The sequence below is a fragment of the Acipenser ruthenus genome, chromosome 16 (assembly GCF_902713425.1).
Source record: "Acipenser ruthenus chromosome 16, fAciRut3.2 maternal haplotype, whole genome shotgun sequence".
NCBI lineage: Eukaryota > Metazoa > Chordata > Actinopteri > Acipenseriformes > Acipenseridae > Acipenser > Acipenser ruthenus.
Window position 1 is genome coordinate 6932210 of NC_081204.1, and position 23965 is coordinate 6956174.

The 23965-nt window shown below is 36.3% G+C and overlaps 1 protein-coding gene and 1 long non-coding RNA gene across 8 annotated transcripts in view; one reads left to right on the top strand and one right to left on the bottom strand.

Moving 5' to 3' along the window:
• Positions 1-11972, bottom strand: part of LOC131697711 (uncharacterized) — a 32474-nt gene extending 20502 nt beyond the window's left edge. The window contains exon 1 of the long non-coding RNA XR_009307459.1: positions 11909-11972. This is a non-coding gene — a long non-coding RNA (uncharacterized LOC131697711). The remainder of the gene's footprint in view (positions 1-11908) is intronic.
• Positions 1-23965, top strand: part of LOC117412025 (chemokine-like protein TAFA-1) — a 112346-nt gene that overhangs the window by 52537 nt on the left and 35844 nt on the right. The window lies entirely within an intron of this gene.

The window sequence follows — 23965 nt, forward strand, 5'->3', positions numbered from 1 at the left end:
TTAGCAACAAATACTTTCTTAAGTGACATTAATAAGCTGAAAATGTTTTTTCTGGTAATCACAAGTTACACTGTTTTACTGTTTAATTACAATGCACAGTGTGTTATTTTCCCTCACAACTTAAACAAAAAGGGCTTTTAAAATAAAATGCATTTTTCTTAACCATCCAAGTTGTTGTTTTTTGACAAGTCATTGGGACTTCATGTTTGAGATTATGCAGGTGCCCTCAGGCTTCCTTGCAGTGAGTGTCTCATTCTCATCAACAACCCTTCTTGCAGAGTAAAAGGCAAAAGACCATGCAGAGCCCACCAATCAGCAAACGTATAACCCTTCAGCTGAAGGCAGTGACCTCTGGTAATGTCAGTGAGAGGTCTGGTGACCTGTCAGGTTGTCATGCAAACAAACTGCAAACAAACAAAATCTTTGTGACATGCAGAAGCAAGGTTTCTGATGTTTCTCCTTAGCACCAACTGTTCTGTTTATTCTTCATTTACCGTTGCATACTCTATTTTCTCGTAGACATTCTTGCTGTCCTTGCTTTTACCTTATATTATGTCTACCTCTGTTTGTGACCTTCGGGCACCACATATGCTGATGTATTTCTCTGTTGGTTTCTGTGCACATGTTACAATACCTTCCCTACTCAGAAACCCATCTGTTTGTACATCCCTTAATCCCATCCTCCCCTGGTATTAACCTGAAAACAAACTTCTAAACTGTGTTCTTTATCAGGATTTGTCTGTGGATAAAAGTTACAAACCTATGTGGTTTATTTGAAAATAACAGTACTTCAAATAACTTAATTCAGCAAGAATGCTACATGCGATCTGTACCTAATTTGTGTTATTCTTTCCTGATATTTGAAAACATCATTTGGCGTTATTAGAACACTAAAAGCTTTCATTTTGTCCAGATCAATACCAACAGAAACCCAAACAGAAAGCATTCATAGTAGGACTGAAGCACGCCTTGCTAAGTGGGGAAACTGCCAGAGCACACTTGCTAAATAGATATAAAAGCTGAATATACAAGATAAGCATAATGATCCGAGAGCTGTCTAAGATACAGCAATGAAATGCATATCACTGTGAGTATTCAGCTTACTCTCTGACTGGAAATTATTTTGTGCAAAATAATAAATCGGTCAAAAAAAAACACACTTGATAAAATTTAGGGCTCAGTGGGCTTTACCAATGCTTCATAATAAGTGAAGACATTTCAAATATATATACATATATATTAACACAATGATATTCTAATTCTATGCATTTTAGTACAATCTTAACACTGTTTAGTATGGCATCGACAGGTTTATTGAATAGCTTGGACAATCGTAGGCCATGTACAGTGCCTGCTTCTGGTTCACAGACTGCGGAAACAGACAAATGCAGTATTAATGGGTTTCTTAATAACCATATAGAAATCAGTGCTTATGTAGGTAGACAGCCTGAGCTATTAATAGAGTATTGAGAGGAGTACTGGAAAGCCAATGAGAATGAGAATACCGAACCAATCAACACCTCTGCGTGTCTCCCACATATTTGGAGCTTTTAGTGCTTTGGCTATATAGACATTAACTGCAAACTCAGTGGTAGTAATGGAGTGGCAGGCTGAGCAGAATACATTCTCACATCTGACAGGTGATAATAAAAGGAAGAACCTTGCTTGTATGATTTAAGCTATTTGACAGTGCTAGCATGGTGCATAATAAATCAGTAATGGGACTTGGGGGGGGGGGGGGGGGGGGGGTTCTCGAAAGGTGCTTTGCTCTGTCCTCCCCTCGGTGCAGAAATCACCTGTTTTAGGTTCTTGCCAAAGTGAAAGAATGAACCAATACCTGTTGAATACATTTACACAACCAGCGGGTAAGAATAAGGCTAGCCCTTAACAGCTTTCCCAGAGCCTACCCACTGTCCTATATTCAGCAATCAAAGGGCCGTGAAGAGTTGCTGTGCTATAATTACATATACATGAAATGAGACAACTATCATCTTACTTCTATTAAATTGCTATAACTAAACTGTATAAAAAATTCACAGTATGAAAACCCAGATAACTGTACTGTGCTGACTGAATTGAAGCAGGGCTATTGAAACAGGCTTTTGTTGAAGTAGCTTGTGTGTGCGTGTCAGGTTGTGATCTCCCTCTCCTTCCATCAGAGATGGATTAAGAAATAAATGCCTTTCACCAATGCTAACACCCATGACAATTACTTAGGGTCATTTCTTAAATAAATCCTTTAGCACAGTTCCATCTGTGAACTGCGTGAACCGTAGTGTAATAATTCACTTTCCATGTAAAATAGGGAGAGACACCTAGGATAATTGTGGATAACCCCTGGGCTGAGCAGCGGGTCTGCTACAATTAAGTTTAAGATTTTGCGAAGGTGACCTTCCTCAACGTTCATTTATTACGCTCGTCAGCTCGGGCCTGCTATGACAAGGCAGACAGAGGACTGTAATGAGACAGCTTGATTGATCAGAGAATGTCAAATTAATGCAGCTGGAAGCCAGCCAGACCTACACACAAAATAGAGGAACCTTTGAGTCTTCAGATACAGGGGATGCTTGCCTCACTGTTGAGAAAGTAGCTTGCCTGGCAAGGGAAAGGTAGCAAAACACACCATAATGAATTGCTTGTCACTCACTACAAATTTGGTTTTGCAAAAGAAGATGAGAGCCGTGTCTCACAATCAGTAGTTTTTGTCAACCGAGAAACAATATATCAGAAAAGTAATGAAGGTAAAGTAAAAGAGAATACATCTATCTTTAGACCTTCAACTACAGTATAATAAACTGCCTACCTATCAGAAAAGAAAAAAAAACAAATCTGGTCTTTTAGTTGCAAGTTAAGCCGAGTAACGAAAACTCAAAGCAAACACTTCTTAGCTAATTAGTTTCTGTTCTTTTCCATGTTTTAAGAAACATGGTCTGGTTTGTATTGTACAGATGAATTTGTTACCCCACTCAGACCTATTACTAACAACATATTTATTTTTTCATAAAACAGAATCTCATTAGTGCAGTCAGGTATCTCAAGTGTTATTCGTTTTCTGATGGTGCAGACTGGGAAGGGCATATTTTAGCACAAAATACATATTTTTTGCAATGACTGCCAAGACTGGTAGCACATTGAAAGTCATACCTTCATTGCATTTGAAGATGGGATGATGATCTATTCAGGGATAATGAGATATATAGTTAGCAAGGGCCCATCCTCAGTAACTTTGTTCAGTATTTATTCATCTCTCACAATACACAATGAAAGTTGTTCAGAGTATGTTTCAAACTGAATGTAGAATCGTGGTTTTAGTTTACTTAAGCTGGTAGTAGATTGTAAACTACTGATCTAGTCATTTTTAATAGACTTGCTGTGTATTTTTAAATGCATGTTTCTTCTGTATTGCACTAGAATATGTAGATGCTTTTAAATTGGTCTTGCACAATAGGAATGTGCTTTACATCAAGGACAATCATTAGATATTGGCTAAGTCATGAACAACTCTAATTTATTTGTGCACTTGCGTGAAGTATAGTTTCGCTCTTGAACTAAATGGTGCTACACTTGTATTTACTCTAAGCTGTGTCTTCAGAACAAACAGATTTTCTCCAGTATGTAACTCAAATATATTCCTGAGAATTGCTGTAAAATCTTGTTTGAGTCTCAATGGCTTGACGTCTCAAATGACCACTTAGGGTCTCGTTGAAACCCCAGAACTTATGCCTACTAGACAAAAGCACCTCTGCTGGGATTCACCTGCATCTATTTCAGCAGTTTCAGCTAAGCAATGCCAAAAGGACAGTGTAGATTGAAAATATAATTGTGATGCATAGCAGTGGGCCCTACCAAAGTTGGGGTGATATGCATTGGGACACTGAGGCAGAAATCTTGCCCTGTCAACTCTAAGTTCCAATATAGGTTTTTTTTCTGTTTGTTAATACTTTAAAATCATGTTAGTGAATCTATTGAATTCAATTGTGCTACAACATTACATCGATGAAGACTCTACCGTGTGGTAGTTGACTGTGACTGGAGTTATGTGTCATGAGCCGAAGGCGAGGGCGCAAACGAAAGTCAAGGTCAACTACCAAACAGTAGAGCCTTTATCGAAAGGGCACTGTCGCTACCAGAAAACACTTTCATTATTTTCTTTAAAAAAAACTTTAAAACCTAGATGTACCTTGGACTTGTAATGTTTCGTCAGCTACCCTTCCACTGAGAAAAGTTTTAGGAAAATAGCCCTGAAAATGTGTACAAAGGATAACTTACATAATGAAAAAAAATAACATTTTACTTGTCAGAGTTGCTTATAGCTTATCTGGACAGTGCCAGATATCTAAATGGAGCAATATTAATGAATCGTCCGTGTCTCGGTTTGCTGTTGTTGAAAGATGCTGAGCTCCAGTCGACCTGACAGGCTGTGATTGACAGATGTGGCAGTGACGGGTACAGGACTGGTTGCTTTAGTAGTTGCAAAGTATTGATTTGCTGGTTTTGGTCGACAATAAAATGAATCTGAAAAGATTGTGTACTATTTGCTGTCCAATAGATGCAAACTGAGCTTGCATTACAGCAAGTCAAAATGTAAAAGCAGGCACTTGCACAGACTGATTTGAAATTTGATTCACAGTTCATGCTGTGACCAAGTAGCAGGCATCTACTGTAGAAGCCCGCTCGAGCTGGAAGTTGATTGGCTGTTGATACTGAATCATTTTCTAATTAGCAACAGAAACATTATCACAGCACAGCAGAAGAGGGACAGTAAACTGTAATGAAGCTAATATTAATTAGACATTTAAAAAATATATTTTAAACAAAATGATAAGAGTGAACCAAATAAAAATACTGTGCAACAGAGTCATGGTCATGGTAAAGTACTGTGATCAAGGTCACGTCCTCAACAGGAAAGACCACAAATCTAATGAATGACAATCTAATACAGAGATATTTGGCCTAAACTTACACCTCAGAGCAACAAATCAGCTTGTTCAAGGCCACTTTGTGAGGTGTTTTTATTTTCAGATTATGGGAAGTTTGTATTTAAAAAGCTAACATCTTCAAACACAATCTTAATCTTGAAGCTACAATTTGCTGAAGCAGGTTGCATACAGTGCTACCCCTTTATAACGCGACCTGTTACAATGCGGAATCGGTTATAACACAGTAAGGTCGTGGCTCCCATTTTCCTCATAATGCAATTTGACGCGCAAACGTTGGGTGACTATTCCAGCTATACAGCATGAAGCATGGTAGACAGCAAAAAATGAAAATCTTTCTGTTAAAATGAAACCCGATGCGGTGGACAGAGTAAGAAAAGGTTTAACTCAATCAGCAGTTTCAAAAGATATCAAGGTTGCAGAATCTACATTATGTGGATGGCTAAAAGCCAAAGAAAAACAAAGAGGTTTTCTTGATAAGTCTGACTCCAAAGAGGACTGCTCTAGGGAAAAAATGTGCTTCTCTAAAGAGTGAGACAAGCTGCTGTGTGAATGTGCTGCTGTGAGAGTGCAAGACTGTTTGTTGTTTTTGGTCTGTCTCCTTCCTTCATTTTCCACCGTACACTACAATATTAATTTGGCTTGTGGGCATTGTAAACCATTTCGGTGACAAAAATGCCAATATACGTTATATGGCGAAACACAAATAATGTGGTCTCCTAATTATGGACCCTGACAACCGCATTACAATGGGGTAGCACTGTAATATGTTTTCTTTTTTGAAAATTCCTAATTGGTTCTATTCTTTCATCTACTGTTAAAGTATAAAATACCATACTGGGGGGGACGCATCATTCTTCACCTTCTAAGGCACGGCAGAATGCTTGTAATCCTGGCTTCTTCGTTGTGAAACTTTGGATAAAGAGATATCTACTTAATAAAGGGCTTACTCTGCTGTATGTAGCCTAACACAATATCACCCAGTGTACTTGACCTTTTTCACAAAATAGCAGGATTGTAACATCCTTTGTGAGCACACAACTAGATAAAACTGGAGGTAGTTATTGTTTTTCAGCTGCAAACTAACAAGCATTTGGAGTTAGTTCACGGTAGCCCTTAAGGCCTGGTTACATGATGCAACGCTCAGGCAACTTGGTCTCTTGTGATACATCGCTTGTGACGACACATTTAATAATCCTGACCAACATACCAGGCTTCACGTGGAAATCTACTGGAAACATTCAAACAACCAAGAAGCAATATCCAATCAGCAGGCAAAATACAATTGGATGTCGCCATGAAAATCAAGCTTTTAACGGAATTTACTGGAAGCCTGTTTGTCGCTGTGACAGAGACAGAATGATTCTTGGTGATAAATCTCGCTCTCGACCTGTGAGGGCGCTGTGTAAAGGGAACTGGACTGGATGGCCAGACAATTCATTCTCAGGGTTAGGCGGAAGTCAGCCATCTAGAAAGGGAGCGGAGCTACGGTACACTAAATCATCGACCCGGAAGGGAAACGATGTGGCAGCCGCGGATTGGAGGAGCGGTTGCAATTGTTAACCAAGGGGTCATGATTGACGGTATATAAGGGGACGTAGCGAGGTGATCTGTCATGATTAATACTGAACCAGAAGGAGAACCGTGTTGTTATGGTGAGTATTTTCTTTGTTTTGTCGTGTCTAAAAAATACTTGTTATTAGATGGCTAACACGATCCGGAGCTGTCGCTAAAGGCCAGCACCAAACCCGGAGAACACTGCACTTGTGTCACGATTAACTGCATTTGCACCACAAGCACTATAGCACTCACTGCAGACTAGTGATCGTGTTTGTGTTACGTGTGGGTGTTTAAAGACATTCTAGAAATGTAATAAGTAGTGGTTTTTCATTAATTTAAATTTCTTTAGTGAGTGCCTGATCATTTACATGTTGATTGATGATTCTCACAACTCAGCACAGCGAGAGTAGCAGTGTGCGTACTTCCCTTTTTTTCTATTACTCTGCATTTAAAAAAAAAAAAAGAGCCATAAGTTGTCAGTGGCAAGACCAAATCATTTATGAAACTATCATTGTCTTAATTAAGGCTGGCCTATCGTTTAACTGATATCCCATTATTATAAAATGTACCCACATTTAGCTGTTTTTTCCTCACAGAGTCCAATTACTTCAGGGCAGGAATTCAGAAAAAAAAATGGAATTGCATTTGCTCAAGTCCAGGGTGAAGAAATGGGTACTACAGCGTTTTGTATGTGAGAAGTCAAATTCAACCAGTAGTACAGGATAATGAATTTTCAACACATATTGTGTAGACTACAATATATCCTTTCCAACTGGGCATTATCATTTTCAACTTTGTTTCTAGACAAAATATTATTATAATAGACTTGCAATTTATGTTGCTGCTGGGTATGTCAAAAATTACAAAGGACATTTTTTTTATCATTCTTTCAGCATATTCTTATTATCATTGGAGCTCAAGCCCCACAGCAGTTGCTTGGTTTACACTGCGGTTTAGAAACATCAAATTCTCTCTCCATTGTCATGAGAATATGATGTAGCTTGCAAATCAACACACATTCCTCGCACTGTGGCTAAATCACCTTATACTGTAAATTGACAGGGTTTTTTTTTTTTATTGGGTATTTTCTTGTAGCCAAATGAGATAGGCTGCAACACAGTTCTTCAACACAATCTAAAATATCCTTGTAAACCCAGAAAGCTGAATGATGTCAGCAGTCATGCAAGGCCAAATTGGAACACCGACAAATATTTAAATAAACCCGCCCATATTTTACTATTAATTAGGTCATTTTTTTAATTTTGAAAGAGAATTTCTCTCCCTAAAAAAAAAAAACTACATGTAAACCCAAATTTCTCAAAAGGTACTACCAACATCTCATGGCAAAAAGGCAAAACTTACTTTTGTTTTTGCATGTAAACTAATCCAGAAAGTACAGTTGTCTTACTTTTTAAAATGTATATATTATGGTTTACCCTGCTGACATGCAGAGCATTACCTATGTTTAGCTCTCAGATACTGTCCTGCAATGTATCTGGTCAGTTGTGTAATCACTGTAATGAAAAAATTTATGTAATCATTCAAAATACTTGCCACTTAGTAAATGCATTATGCTGCAGTGGCTGCCTGGACAAATATTAATTCCAATATCCTATTAAGGGGGCCCGTCATGGATTTAAAGGATGCCTGACTTGTTTCTGAAAAAATATTACTACACCAATCATTACATTAGTGATTGCAATCTCAATCTTAGAAACAGATGATCTAGAGACATTCTGGCTGATGTGCAATATGGTTTTATATAGGGTGTACATTTCTAATGCACATGGTGACTACTGTCAAATAACCATGAAACAGTTATTATCTAATAATTGTACCTCTACATTTGTTTTGCTATAGAAGATATGTCATTTATTTTCTAAAATGATTGTGTGTATTTGTCCTTACATCCTCATAAATTGAGAAAATCAATATCAATATGGAATGCTTTCAAAATTCCAGCTTGAATGAATGTACTTTCTATTCATAACAAAGTGTTTAAAACCTTCTGGTAGAGAGATGTCTTGTGTTAAAGAGTCAAAAACACATCCACCTATGTATGGAAACCATTTTGTTGAGAGAGTCATAAGAAATGAAGTTTTGTTTTTAAAAGTTTCTTTTTTAAAATTGGAATCCAAATGTATTTCTATTTTGTGTTCATACCTGTCTCCTCAGCACTGCCATGTGATTTTCCATTTCACAATCCAAATAATTTAAAGGGAGAGGAAACTGAGCTGAACTGTTCTTTTTTCTTCATACATTTAAATTCCTTCATTTGTTTTACCTCAGGCATGTGTTTGCACAGAACTGAATGGCTCTATTGCACAATATAGCATCTATACAGTCCATAATACTCTGTAACATGTGTTGTACATGATTTACACATGTCTCATTCTATAATGGTATCTAAAAATACCATGTGTCATTATCATTCTACACATGATATAATGTGCCATCAACATCCTAATAGGTTGATAATATAGATTTTATTTTTTTTTTGCACGCAGTTATTCTTTCCCTGGTATGTTTCCAAGGCGAAGCACTTATTTCCCAACTAGTATTTTATTGCCTCAGTTACCAGCCAATATTCCTGGTAAATCAGGTTGGGAGCTGTCCTGATCTACTGAATATTGCAATTATCAACATGAACGTGTTACCTACACTTCATATAGCTACACTGCGTTGCCAAATATTAGTAATCCCCTGTGTCATCACTAGTATCTGCAGCCAGGATAACAGTCTGGCACTCCTGCACATGCAGTCTAGAAGATGTTGGACAGCTCACCTTTAAAAGCCTCACTTTGTAGTGGGTGGGTCTTTACTAAACAGGATTCAGATCTGAGGATACAGTACAGGTAATGGTGGTACCTTGTCAGACTGAAGTTACTTAAATGAAAGTAACCTTTTCTTTCCACTATATTTAAACATCACCCCAGTATACCTTTACATAATAACACAAATTAGCATCAACCTGCAAGTGCAGTGGCAATGGCTGCATGTTTCCAAATATCAGATGCTGATAATAATAGCTGCCCTGAACCTCGGAAACTGTCTGTTGCTGCCTTCCCCCACAGTACGAAGCCTTGGTGTACTTCTTGACAGCAACCTCTGCTTTGATGTCCACATCTCCTCCATGGTCAAATCTTCCTTCTACCATCTTCAAAACAGCTCCAAAGTCCGTCCCTACCTTTCCCTCCCGGACGCGGAGATACTTTGTCATGCATTTGTCTCCTCTCTATATGGTGGGTCTCCTGGCAGGCACTATAAACCAACTGCAGCTAGTTTAGAATGCCGCTGCCAGGATCCTTACCAGATGTAAAAAACATGATCACATCACCCCCCGTCTTGCCCAGCTGTACTGGCTACCTGTTCAGGATTACTTTCAAAACTCTCTTGCTCACCTACAGTGCCCTTCATCACACAGGTCCCGAGTACCTTCTCAACCTGCTGACCCACTATGTCCCTATCCCCAAGCAAAAGTGTACAACACTTGGAGAACGCTTGTTTAGCTTCATGGCTCCGACTCTTTGGAACTCTCTCCCAGCTTTGGTGTGTGATGCTCCCACCGTCACTCGCTTTAAATCAACTCTCAAGACCCACCTGTTTTCTTTTTTTTTTTTTTACTGTATAGCATGTATTATGCATTTCTCTGTATTTAAAGTATTATGGATTTTCTTGTTGTTACTGCATCTTGTAAAGCACTTTGTGATGGTGGTCCACTATGAAAGGCGCTATATAAAATAAAACTGATTGATACATGTGAGGAAATGAGTAGTTATCTATGCTATACCAGCAACATGGCAATGTTTCATAAAACATCAAACATGTCATTCTTAAGATATTGATTATTTTCCTGTGGAATTCCAATTTTCATTTATATCTTCTTACTCCAGTTCAGGTCCATTAGGCAGCAAATGGATTTCAGATGTTTAAATTCTCAAGCTATTTCATCCAGGAAAAGCATGCAGTGTTCCTTCCTTGTTCATCACAGGATAAGAACGTCAAACCCAGCGTGTTGTTCCGTTGTGATTAACAACTGACCCATGGTTAGTTTAATGCAGATTGCTTTTTTGAACAGACAGTTAAACTGTAGTTCAAAGCAAGGTGATGACTGTGTTCTGATATTATGAAGGATTTGCACTTTTATCTGCTGCATGTTGCTTGAGTAGGCCTACATCTACTTTGATTGGAATGCTTTCTGTTATTTTCATGAGCATTTCACGCTTTGCATTCTGTCACATCCACATTAAGGAGCATATAAGCAGTCAGTTTTCTTTATGACCTCAGTGGGGGGGACAACAGCATGAATGATTGTTTTCACTCATTTTCACAAAATACATTTCTACAAAATGTTAACCTTTTCTCAGACGATTAAACCAAACACTATTAATATTGCTGGAATATTGAAAACACTGCAACAGTACAGTTTTGCTCAATGAAAACCTCTATCTTCACAACTTATTGGCAACAAGGTGTGTTTGTCATATTCATTATTTTACTTTGACATTCACAGTCAAGAAATCATATTTCTGCACCTATCTATGTTTAGAAAGTACTGTACTACACTATAAATACTAGTGATATGAGTGCAGGTTGGTTCATTTTCTTTATGGCAGTTGCTCATAACATGATGTTGGAATAATAAAGATTGTCCTGTATATACTGACTTGTATACCTTTAATTTAATTTACTGTTTAAAGATGGGTGGAAAACATTCGGGTGTCTACAGGTCATGTTTCATTATTGACAGTTTACGCTTGGAAGCTGAAATATGCCTCTTTTGTTTAAAGACATTTATGCCCACAGTTTCATCCATCTACAATAGAACATTGCAGTACATAGTACTGTATGGGCACTTGAGAAAGGTTCTATTTGTGCTCTTTAAATGTAAAAACACATCTGCACCACTACAGATATCTCATTAAAAAAGGAGATAATAGAACCCATTTTCTATAGTCCAAGAGTCTCATTTTCTAACACAGTGGTCAAAAGGTAATTACAGTAAAAGGGAGTTGTATATTTAAAATAGGAGGTAGGCACTGGCGTGACTCGGAACAAATCATACCCCTCAATATATGTTGCAAGTGTTTCTGCATTCACGGTATTTTTAGTATTGGAAGCGACGTGAAAATTAATTTTACCAAGCACTGAATTAGCCGAGATGACAATTCTCTCACAATTGGCTGTTAAATGGTGTTTCTACCCACTAAGGAAATATTCTCTTTTAGCATTTAGTTACAAACAATTTGGTCTACAACATCCGTACATAATGAGGTCTGTAAACCGGTTGTATTGAAGGATGAGCCAAGCCTTTTTGTCCTTAAGCTACAGAAGTTACTCTTCCCAACAGATAAAACCTTTCTGCATTAATGATGACATTCTTGCCTTCATGCATAAACATTTCTTTTTACCTTTTTCTCCAAGACAGTTTGCTTCAAGCACAGCCGAGTCAGTTTTCATGTATGCATGTGATCCCTGAAATAGATAATGAATATCAAACCCCAAAACATTATACTGTGCACAAAAAAGCAAGCCACATGGGTGCTCAATTGCAGTCACAATATGGTATTTAGCTTTGATAGATATGACTAAAATATGTACAGTTCACACTCTGACCACTTCCCAGCCAAATAACAATAATCCCATTTGTAAACTAGTGTGATCCTATTTCATACTCTATTAGTAGTTACTGTATATCATTGCTAAGAGAACATGAATTAACTTTGACTATGAAATATGTTTGGAGAGACAAATATGTTTGGGGAGATAAATAAAATAAACACAGTCTCCGTTAGTATGAAAGAGACTTTGATTGAACTCACAGAGGATCACATTTACAACATGATCAGCAAACATCACTAAATAAAGCCCCAGCAGTGGTGAGATCACCATTAAAAGACATTCACTTTGGCAGTGTCAATTACTTCTTTAGAATACTACTTTACATATACTGTAAGCTATGACACCATGGGGGCAATTCAGTTTAATGACAAGGGTTTAGATACAGCCAATGTTTAAATTCTAAAATTAGGACCTTGACATTCTACATATTTTAAAAAGATCTAAATGCACCAACAATCAGAGATGCCATTAGGTTTTTTTAGATATTTGTGCCCTAGGGTGCATCGGCTTACATTTAAACCCCAAGTCAAGCACACTTTCTTTTTTTGTTTGCACCTTTTTGCCCCACCATTCATCCCCATAAACACCTCTGCAACTGCATCTCCCTCTCAACAGCACCTGGCCTCACCCCCCTTGAGGGCAGCTCTCAGTGAGAGAGGGAGATCCCGAGCCAAAGCCATATGAACCACAGAAATACAAACCAGCTAAGCACAAGTGAAGATTAAATTGTCCAGTGAATTTGGGGATTTGTTTAAATATATTTGTGTTAATCCTCCATTTACTAGTCATTTCTATTATGGGGGTGTGACAAGGATGACAGAGGTTGAGACTCAGAGACAGTTTGAAAGTTCAGAAATAAAGTTTTTAATACGTAAAAATACAAAATAAACCGGCACGAGGGCCAAACAAAAAGGTTTCAAAAACACAAACACTGGTTTGCAAAAACAAACAGAAAAACAGCACAGCACTCACTCACTCTTTCTTTCTTTCTTTCTTTCTTTCTTTCTTTCTTTCTTTCTTTCTTTCTTTCTTTCTTTCTTTCTTTCTTTCTTTCTTTCTTTCTTTCTTTCTTTCTTTCTTTCTTTCTCTTTCTTTCTTTCTTTCAGAACTCTCTCCCCCAAGCGGCTGAGGCCTCCTTTTATGCCAGGTGGCTGGGTCCTTAATTGGATAATGAATGAGTTGATTGCTCCCACCTGACGCAATCAACCTGGGCAGGGAGGAGAATTTAACTCCTTCCCTGCCAGTATTTCTAAGGGCAGAGCCCTGCTCTGCAACAGGGGGGTTGGGGGGGGGGGGTATCTTTTCTATACTTTCTATACATCAATATCGTTTTTGGGATACACTTCAAAATACGCTGCAGTAACTATATACTGATGTTTACCCCTTGCACTTCTTATTTTTAAATGTATAAAAATATAAAACTATTTCTAGTCATTGAAACTTCATTATATATTCATTAAAACTTAATAAGTAATTATAACATTGCCTAATACTTAATTTGGTTTAGATTTTCTTTCATACAGGTGTTGACATCTGGCTTGTCTTTTTAATTGTACTTAATTTTTGGCAATGTGCCTGCATATCATTGTGTCGATAGCAGAAATGACTGTCTATAAACTCTATGTAAACAGTTCCAGGAACTGAAAAGGTGAAAACACCGACTCCCAGTAGGAGATGGAGCAGTCAGATTGTTGCTGGTGTGTAGTATTTCCAGCGATATTGCTAGCAACAGGAAAGATGGAAATTGGTTTGGAACTATTAACATCGGAGGGTGCATCACCCAGATACAGGCATAACTGGAGCAATTTTGCTTTCAGCTGTTATAGTACTGTTGCGCCAATGAAACATTCATAACAAGTATGTGGTCCAGCTTTTAAAGGTTGGCTTCAGTCACATAAGTGGTGGTAGTAGATTCATGGGAAGGAAAATAACCCCTGTGAGCTCTGAGTATAATGGAGGAAAAGTACATGCCAGCTGGATAGAGCTGTTGAGTTTACATTCTGAGCCAAATATATCCAAACACAGTTGAACAAAATATGTGATCAAATAAAACACAATCCTGATGTTTGTGGGTGAAATAATTACCAATAAAAAAAGTTTATTTTCTAGTCGAATACGATCATCATAAATGGAGATTACAGTTTTTAACTTGGCTGTGGGAGTCTCTTGTAGATATCAGTTTTGCAATTTCAATTGAAAAGGTACTGTACGGTTCTTTAAACAAAGATCATAACTGATCCCAGGGCTCAGCAAACATTAAATCTGACACTATGCTGTAGATGTATTGTTAGAGTTGGGGTAACTCGTTACTTAAGTAAGGCGTTACTGTAATAATATTACTTTTGTCAATAACAAGGTAATGTAACGCGTAAGATTTTTAATGGGAGTCATACTATTACAGTTACTTTCTGCAAAAAATAAACAAACTTGTCTCAATGCCTTTTCTCTGTTACACATCTACATGGAACATTTCAGTTCAGTTGTAACCCTAACCGTGAACTGCTCTTTATGGTATTTTCAGTCAGCAGCACCCGCCGTCAAACCGCAAACACTAAAAACTCTGCTCACGGCAGACGGAACTGCTATTTTCCTTGAACACGTAGAAACCCTGCACACAGCTTTCTTTGTATGCATGCACACACTCAGGATTAACTGGCTTGAGCACAGCGCTTAATAAAGTCATAAGACAGATCCCAACAGGTACATAAACAGCTTCTTCAGTAACCGAAGCTCCTTTTGATGCGATACAACAAGGACTATTTAGATATATAAACGTTTAAAATAGAACTCCAATTGCTTTGCAAATGGAAATAATACAGTATAATTGATGCATAAGTATGTATCTACAAAATACATGTGTATCTATTTACGTTAATTTATCTTATACAGTGTTTTATATACATTGTTCGTTTTTTCCCCAACTAACGCTCGCTATTCTCTTATAAAAAGCCTTTATGTAATTTTTTTTCACTCCTTATGACTTGCGCAAAGTCACATGTATTCTACTGATTGCAATTTATCCAGTACATTATTAAGAGAGTTTGTTTGTTGTACAACTAACATTTTAAAAAACTTTGACACATTTAATAAATGAATTACCAGACAGTTACATAGTAAACAATAGTCACAACAACTGTTTTGCAGGACAAGACAAGAGAAAGAAATATAACGAGTAATATAACACACTACTTTATTAACTAATAAGTAAGGACATCATATAATTTTTTTCTGAAGAAACGAGTAATGAGTAATAAGTAACGTGTCCCAACACTGTATTATACAGCCTAATGGTAGGCTATTGCACCATGCAACCCAAACAATTATCCCTTAAACCCAGTATACTTTTTTGAGGGTCCAACAAACAGCAATCACCATTGCTTTTCTGTACTGTCATAAAGACACTGCCCTGTCGCTGTCGGTGTACTGTGACGAGTTTACGTGAAATTGAGAAGACATCAATGATTTGAATGATTGTTTTTCTCATATACAATGTGGTGTATTCTTGTCTTGTTGATTTCATTTGATCTGAGAGTGGAGCCACATGTTCTTTCATGTTGGATTTCAACTGTTGTGCATACAATACAGCCACCAAATCAATCCTATTCAGTGCATGTAACATTTGGTGATTTTAAAATAAAAACACTTTGTTTATTGGTATTCTTCCAAGAATAGATGCAGTGGTCATGGCTGTTATTTTAAATGTAGCACTATTAGTTGCTCAGTACTTTAAATGATAACTTCCCCCACACAATACATCACTTGAGATGGATTTGTAAACACAACTCTCATGTCAAGATGTTTCAAACTAGTTCTAAATGAGATCCTGACTGAAAACACCAGAGGACTTTCTCAGTCTCAAGGATATAATTCTAAAGAGAACTGAAAAGCAATTTTGAAGTCTCTCATCCTCTTTGAACTAGGTTAAGGCTATTACATTTAATTGCACTTAAACTATTTCTTTATAATTGTCTTTTTTAACCCTGTGGAGATTTCATAAATAGCCTTTCCATGGTTGATTCACTTAAATACATTATAGTAACACATTTAGCAATACCATTTAAGATGTGATTTTTAAACAAAAACATTTATGACTCATTGTCAGCTATAAAGAGCGACAGTACAGTACTCTATTGTGGTAAAGATACAGTGTCTCAAAATCAGGTTTCATTTTGAATTCTTTGGTGTCCTAATTATGGTTTTCCATAGTTTATCCTTATGTGTGTTTGTCTTTTAGTTTGTTTAAAATCCCCAAAGGTAATTTTAACTGTAAAGGCACAATTACAAATGGATCTGAAGTTTTATTTTCCAACTTAGGCTTTTTAATATACAATCATACCTGGAAGTTCCCAGCTTGTGCTTTGTGATGTCACATTGCACACAAACTGATGTTTCATTATAGAAACCAGGAAGGCTGCATAGGAAGCAAGTAAAGGCATTTTCTTTTGTTCCTAAAACCTGACTGGTCTGGTCTCCTTGTTTGCCCTTGAAACTAGCCAGTGTCAAGCTCTAGATCTGATGTATGGATCAAAGACATTTCAGTGACCCTATGGAGTGTCTGCACCCACATGTTTGAACAAGTTCAAAGACCTTCTAGTTCAAAGGTCTTACTTCCAGGTACTGAATGTATGCATGCACTGAAGGGGATACCAAGAGCATACTAAACCAGGGGAACAAAATAAATGCTAGATAAATCCAAGATAAATCCAATCTAAATAAGACTACACTTTAAAATGAAACAATCATCCACTTTTACAATGTATATGGGTTATAACATTAGGTTTGATATATTATATTTAAGGGACATATTGAAACAAAAAAAAACAACTGTATTCCTGTGAAATGTTATAATCATCATAACAGAAGCCGTTTATATATATATAATTTATTTATTTTGTGCTTTATGAGCTATGATAGAGTGTGAAGCTCATACTACTGCAATAAATAGTACCATACAGTGACAAGTAGGTTTAAAGTGAGAAGGAAGCGTATGTCGGGGTCTACCTCCTAGTAAAGTGTACCAGTAAATTTAGACATGCATTAATACTGTGGTATGCTTTCAAACCTCTAGCAGAATTTTGAGTATAATGCACAGATGAAAGTATATTTCAATGTGTAAAGATTTTGGACAACCAAAAAATATGCAATTGCAAATAGTATTCAGGTCACAAAATCTGGGTGAATGTTTGGCCATACGGATTACCCTTCAAATTATCTGTTATCTGCAGAGGAAAATAAAGCTGGTCACATATCCTAAGATTTGCCTGTTTTCATTACTGGACTTGATAGAAACTGGCATACAATTTATAAAAGATATCTCTTGGTCCAGGAAATATTTATTCCTAATTTTCCTCTTCTCCATCAGTAGGTTATAAACACATTTAAAATGCAGTGCTTTTTTCTCTTTCTATGAACTTTTTGCCACATAGTTCAACTGATAGATGAACTCCATTTAAGCTGAACAGATGTAAATCACAGTCAGAAGCGAAACAATTTATTTTTCTGATTTGACACACTGTATTAAAACAGAGTGTGTTTATTTCTGCAGGTATTGAGCAAGACAGAGTAGACCTACTGTACATACTGTGAAAGTGATACAGTCATGCTGTTAAAACCCAGGAGTTTTAAATCGATCCTTTGAGCTAAATAACTTTAAAAAGTGGAATCTGCTGTTTGTTAAATTTCGAAAGAGAAATATAATGTCATTACATTTGTTCGTGGCGTACCTCCAGTTCGAAGTTTAATCAATATCAAACATCCAACTGTTCATCCTTCTTTCTGAACTATAAATTCCTCTCAGCTAAAAATAAAAAGTGATTGGGAATTAGATGTTCTTTTAAGACCAATTTCAATGGATAACTGTATCCTCACTCACTGGCACACTCCAGAAAGAGATTTCAATCCATGAAAACAACTCATAACTGGTAATTGCATGTATTACTGTGTAAACAGTGATGGGAATGTTTAATGTTCATTTTGGGGTAAGGGAGTGTAATAACTAGCGAGCCGGATTGCAAGTCACCTTGCTCTCAGGGGAGGTCCTGGGATTGAGGCTGGTTTGGTTCTGCATTGTAAAAATGTGTGCTATGTATGTATCAAGGTCCTCTCCTCCCTCATAGCAGCCATTAGATAGAGCTCAACTTCATGTGATGCCTTTGCTATTGGCGGGCCAACAAACCCCCAATTACTGCTTGTAACAGTCGATTTGCTTTCCTATTTAGCCTTTTTTTTTGCTTGCTTTTCGTCATTATTACAATTGGCAAATTAATTAACTACCCAACTTCACTGGTCACACAAGCTGTACTTCTAACTTGCAACGAGCCTCAATGTTTAACCTTCATGTCTTGTGTACTGTGTTTTAATTATGGTATACGTCTGCCTTGTGGGCTCATTATGCATTATGCATAATAGGTCATTTTAAAGCAGGACATTTTGCATTCATTTGTGCCCTGTACATTGTACCAGCGGTGATGCGTAGAACGTACTGACAAGAGCGAAGGTAGCTCACAGATATCAGCTATTAAAAGATTGCTTGCACTTGTGCTCACTGAGAAGCAGGTCTTCCTTTGGTTGCCCTTCCTCAAGGGCAGCTCCCCTGTGCCATAATAATTGAAAATTAAGTATTTACAGTGTAATAATTAAATTGTACCCTTTGAACCTTTCAAGACTTAGGCCGCATACTAACTGTAGTCAGTGTGTGAATGTCTTGAATGGTTTATAACACACAAATACAAGGTAACCTAACAAGCTTTGACTGCTCCTTAATTATCAAACTGCCCAGCAATTAAAATGTCTTTAATATTATGGTTATATTTTCACTGCACATAAGTGAAAGGGGTATCTCATTTTTAATGAATTATTAAATAAATCTGTAAAGCAAGGGTTAGACACTTCCTCAGTAAGCTTTAAAGATCATTTGTGAACTCTGTGCTGTGTGTTATAAATAATTAGCAGAGTTATCACTCACAGAATAATTTGCTAGGAGGCCAAGGATAGCTATAGTTTAAGTAAAAGTCTGAACTTGTCAGTTGTGTTTCAGTGGTTTCATCAGCTGTTCAGTACATGCAATCCATGGCATTTGTTTTGGTGGTCTACCGTTTAATGCTGTACCAAGATTTATTATAAATTTGGAAATAAAATAGTTACAGTAATATTCACTTATGAATTCAAACAGTGTCAAGGTTCCAAACAATTGTTTGACAGTTGATGGCAGAAGCCTTGTCCTAGGTAATTAATTGTGCACAACCTTTTCTCACAGACAATAATGTAAATATAATGATCACTAATGTGTTTTTTTTCCTGTTTTTTTAATTGCGGTAAAAGTTATTCAATATTAGTGTAAAATACTTTTTAAACTTATGTACCTTTAATATGGAAATATACAAGAGAATTGATCTACAAATACAGTTTAAGTCAATATTAAGGTAAATTTAGCATAAATATGTTTTTTTGTGTAGAAATGAAATATCTGCATTCAGTTAAAAGTTGCTGTAAACATTATACAGTTTATATAAGAGGGCTTAATTGTTTAAATCATGTTCAGTTTACTATATTGCAGTCTTGCATAGTTCATATTTCTGTGCACTCTCCTTTTTTTATTCCGTATTTGTTGTTTAAAATCACCTGAATTCTGCTTGCCCCCTCACTCTTAAGCAGAAAAAACATTCCAGCTAGTCTTTTCATCTGTTGCATGTGTGCAATAGATGTCACTCAGCCGGCATTAACACTTTACTAACTTTTCATCCTTGGATTTAAATGAACCTATATGCAGATGGACAACAGGGCAGTCATTAGTTTGAAAATATTTACCAGAACAGGGTTTGGGCAGTGGAAACCCATCTTAAGTTCTCATACACACAACTTAATTGTTTACTCCCAAACCAACATGTCAGCTGTACATGTGCATGTGATCTACTGTGCATGTCAATTCAGCATTTTGACAAGATTACCTAAAGAGACCAATGAACAATTTCTCAATTTGTCAGAGGAACCGAACAAGTTAAAACTGAACCCGACTGGTCTGATCAAAAGTTTGACAAAGTATTTAGCCTTGTGCATCTTGGGATTTCTAACTTATCAGGAAACTTGGAAAACTACATTTCCAATTTTTTTTTTGTGCAACAAGGCTCAGTGTTTCATCACAAAAGACTTCATCTGAACTGAACAAAATCTAAATTATCTGAGTGAATAGACTCAGAAATGGCTCCATTCGTTCTTTATACTTTATTTGAAGTCTATGAAGCAGTCTTGATCAGTTAAGGTACAGATGTCGAATGGTTCCACCCTTGTGGACAAATACTTTTGGAAATGGATTGTAACTGAAAATAAAGGTGATTAGAAACAGGGTCAGCTATATTTATCCCACTAAACTCTTTTCACAAATATTGAGGTTTATTGTGCAGCTGCCTTCTCTTCGCATGCCCCATAAATTCAAACTCCGGTGTGCTATATTTCAGAATGCCTCAATAAGGTTGTCTGATTTTGTTGCGATTTGTCAAAAGGATTGGCTGGCACACCAAAGTCTAGCTATGTGATAATACACTAAAATGAAGGGTTAACATTGTAAATGAAAAATCTAACCTTGGCTAACTCTTACCAGAGTTTAAAACTCATCTCCACAGCTCATTAGCTGGCAAATGTAGTCACTACATCTTATGCCCTAAGGTAATGAACACAGCTTTCTTAATGAATACATAGATTTGCCTCCTTGGAAGAGTGCAGTAAAATATGGCATTATTATCTAGAAATGAGGCAGTCCTTCAGCATTATCTATAGTACAACTCTTTCTTTTTCTGATTTATGTTTAGGCAAATTGGTCTTAAGCATTTTATAACATTAGATAATTCCTGGAAAGAAATGCAACATTAATGTTTAGAAACGTGACCACACATTAATCCATTCGCAGTTAGCACTCTTGAAATGTAATTATACTTAACTGCCCTTTAAAACATACAATTTATCACAACTGGAAAACAATCAGGGAACTGATATAAATATGCCTCCATAAACAATATCAGTTATGTGCATAAATAATGTACCTATAATATCAATCAGTAATGTTAAAAAAAAAAAAAAAAAAAACACACAAGTACTTAACTTTTTTTTTAATTAAATTGTCAGTTCCGTTTTGTAAACTGTTGCAGCATCAGCCATTTGCTTTTAGCTCTCATCCTGCTCATTTTTCATTCTGTAGTTCTGCTTGGCAACAGATGACAAATGTGGTACCATACCAATACTGAACTTTGTTTTTTTTGTCTCAGAAAATATATATATATATATTTCACAAAAGAGGACAGTTCCACTATTACAGAATTGTTTTTCTCGGTCCATCAAAAGGAATATAATAGTGTTGATGTAGTTGAAAAGTGAGTTACGACAGAAAATGTTATCGTATCGGTATATTCTAAACCAAAATTAATTTTACCAATGTCATTCCGATACAGGTGTGAACAGGGCTTTATTGAGTTGGTCAGTTCATTATTTTATGGTTTGTGAAAACAGTGCACACTGTATTTTATTTTATTAGGTAATTGGTGGGCATATGTCAATTTAAAATTACAGTCAAGTAAACAATTAAGTCAAAGTGTAAGCATTTTATTTTGTAAGGTGTTTCAGCTGAGTAAAAGCTCAACATGTCAACCATATTTCTACTATTAAAACACACCCTTACTGATCCAATGAAACAAAATATAAAACATTATTGCTAGCATCCGCTCAAAAAGACTTGAATCCACGAATAAGCCACCGATGTAAAACCAATTAAATTCCATTAGCTTTTAGTTTGCAATCAAATTTGAAACCATTTGAAAAAGAAAAAGGTCCCAATTGTCTCCTAGAGCTCTTATCTAACACCGCAGCTTAATTAAAGCTTTCCCACAGCTCTGGGGTACACATTTATCTTTTGTATGGCTGCTAAAATATATCAATCATTTGGTGATTAATAATATCTGTATCGTGTGACCTATCTAAAGTTGTTTTACTTAATCCATAACGTAAAATAAAATAAATAAAGTTTAAAAACCCCAGATAATTTAGGTCATCCTACTTTAGGTTTATATTCACTTTAGAGGACTCCAGATTTAGCAGTAATTTACTTATAAACTTAAGTAGAAATCTGACTAATCAAATAATTATAATGAACTACAACAAACAGTCCCTGTTGAAACAGCTGGAAGCACAATATGCAAATCGCATTTACCAGCTGCTTACACTCAGGAGAAATAACCATCAGCTGACTGTTCTATTATTTACAATATTTTCAAAATGTAATTGGTTAATACGCAGCCATGTCCAGCATGGTAATGCCTTGTTCTGCCAGTAAGTAGCAGAGGCAGAAATATTGTGTTTTGAGCTGATAATGCGGCTGACAAATGGGTTTAACAATATCTAGTCTTTTTGGAGTAGTCTTCCAAAATCCACCTGAGGTCTGTTTGAACAGATCAGAGAAGAAGGGCACAGGAATATGAATGAATGGAAGAATGAAAGCAAGTGGCTCAGGAGAGTTGTATTATAAAAGCATGACAGGGGATGATTAATTGTATTTCTGAGAAATGTTCAGAAAATAGATGCATGATAAAAAGCCTAACCTTTTCCAGTGTAAGGAAATGAGAGATAGTGTTACCTAGGTTGAGACACATCAGTTATCAAACCCCAAGTAAAAGGGTAAACAAAATATTATTATATTAATACTATAGGTTATTAGATAAAAAATAAATAAATAAATAAATAAACTTTTCTAAGAATATCAACAATAATCAGTTCCCACTGTGGCAATTTCAAAAAGCCATCTGTCTGCACTGTTTCAACTCTTCAAATACCGTACAATAACTGGATTTACATGGACGCAACAGATGTTTTATTATTAATTAATTTTACATTTAAATCCAACAGGATGTTGATAAAACATGGTTGTAACAAATTAATTACAAAGTGAGGCGATAATAAAATTAATCACGTAATGTAGTGTCCATCAAAACAAAGCTAGTGAACCAAAACATCATTAGCTACGTCAGTGTTCATTTACCAGACCTGGATCAGATTTGCTTTCTTTAATTTACTTGCTTTATCAGGGGATACAATAGTGTGTTCAGAAACCATCACACAATACATCATTTCATCCTCAAATATCGAAATATTAATATAAAAGTAGAACTCTTAGATTTAATGATTTAAGTTATGCGGTGGCCTATAAATTCTGGCACATCAGTAAACTCAATTTTACATACCAGTACTTGTTTTCCATTGTTTATAGTATTTCTTGTCTTTAAAAAGTTGTTGTTTCTTTGCACAAAATTTGACTAGTAATTCTGTTGTATTACCATCTTCAGTGTTTTAATTATTCTATATTTTTTGAGTCTGATAGGTTACCGTGGTACTGTGTGTATATATATATAATAGCTGTAAGTACTGCTGAAGGAACTTGACCTTGCATCATAATAATCTTATTTTTATATAGTGCCTTTCATAGTGGACCACCATCACAAAGCGCTTTACAAGATACTAGACTAGAGTGTGTGAACTATGCATCAGTTGCAGAGTCACTTACAACAACGTCTCACCTGAAAGACGGAGCACAAGGAGGTTATGTGACTTGCTCAGGGTCACACAATGAATTAGTGGCTGAGCTGAGATTTGAACCGGGGCCCTCCTGGTTACCCCGTTTCTTTAACCACTGGACCACAGGGGAGGGAAATGCATTTTTTTGGTTATTATAGATTGTATAATTGTCAAAATATGGCATGCTATATGGATTAAAAATCAATCCAATTGTGGTACTTTTTTTAAATAGAAAGGGTTTATAAACAAATACATTATTCAAACCAATGCTTCTTTAATATAATTACAACTAT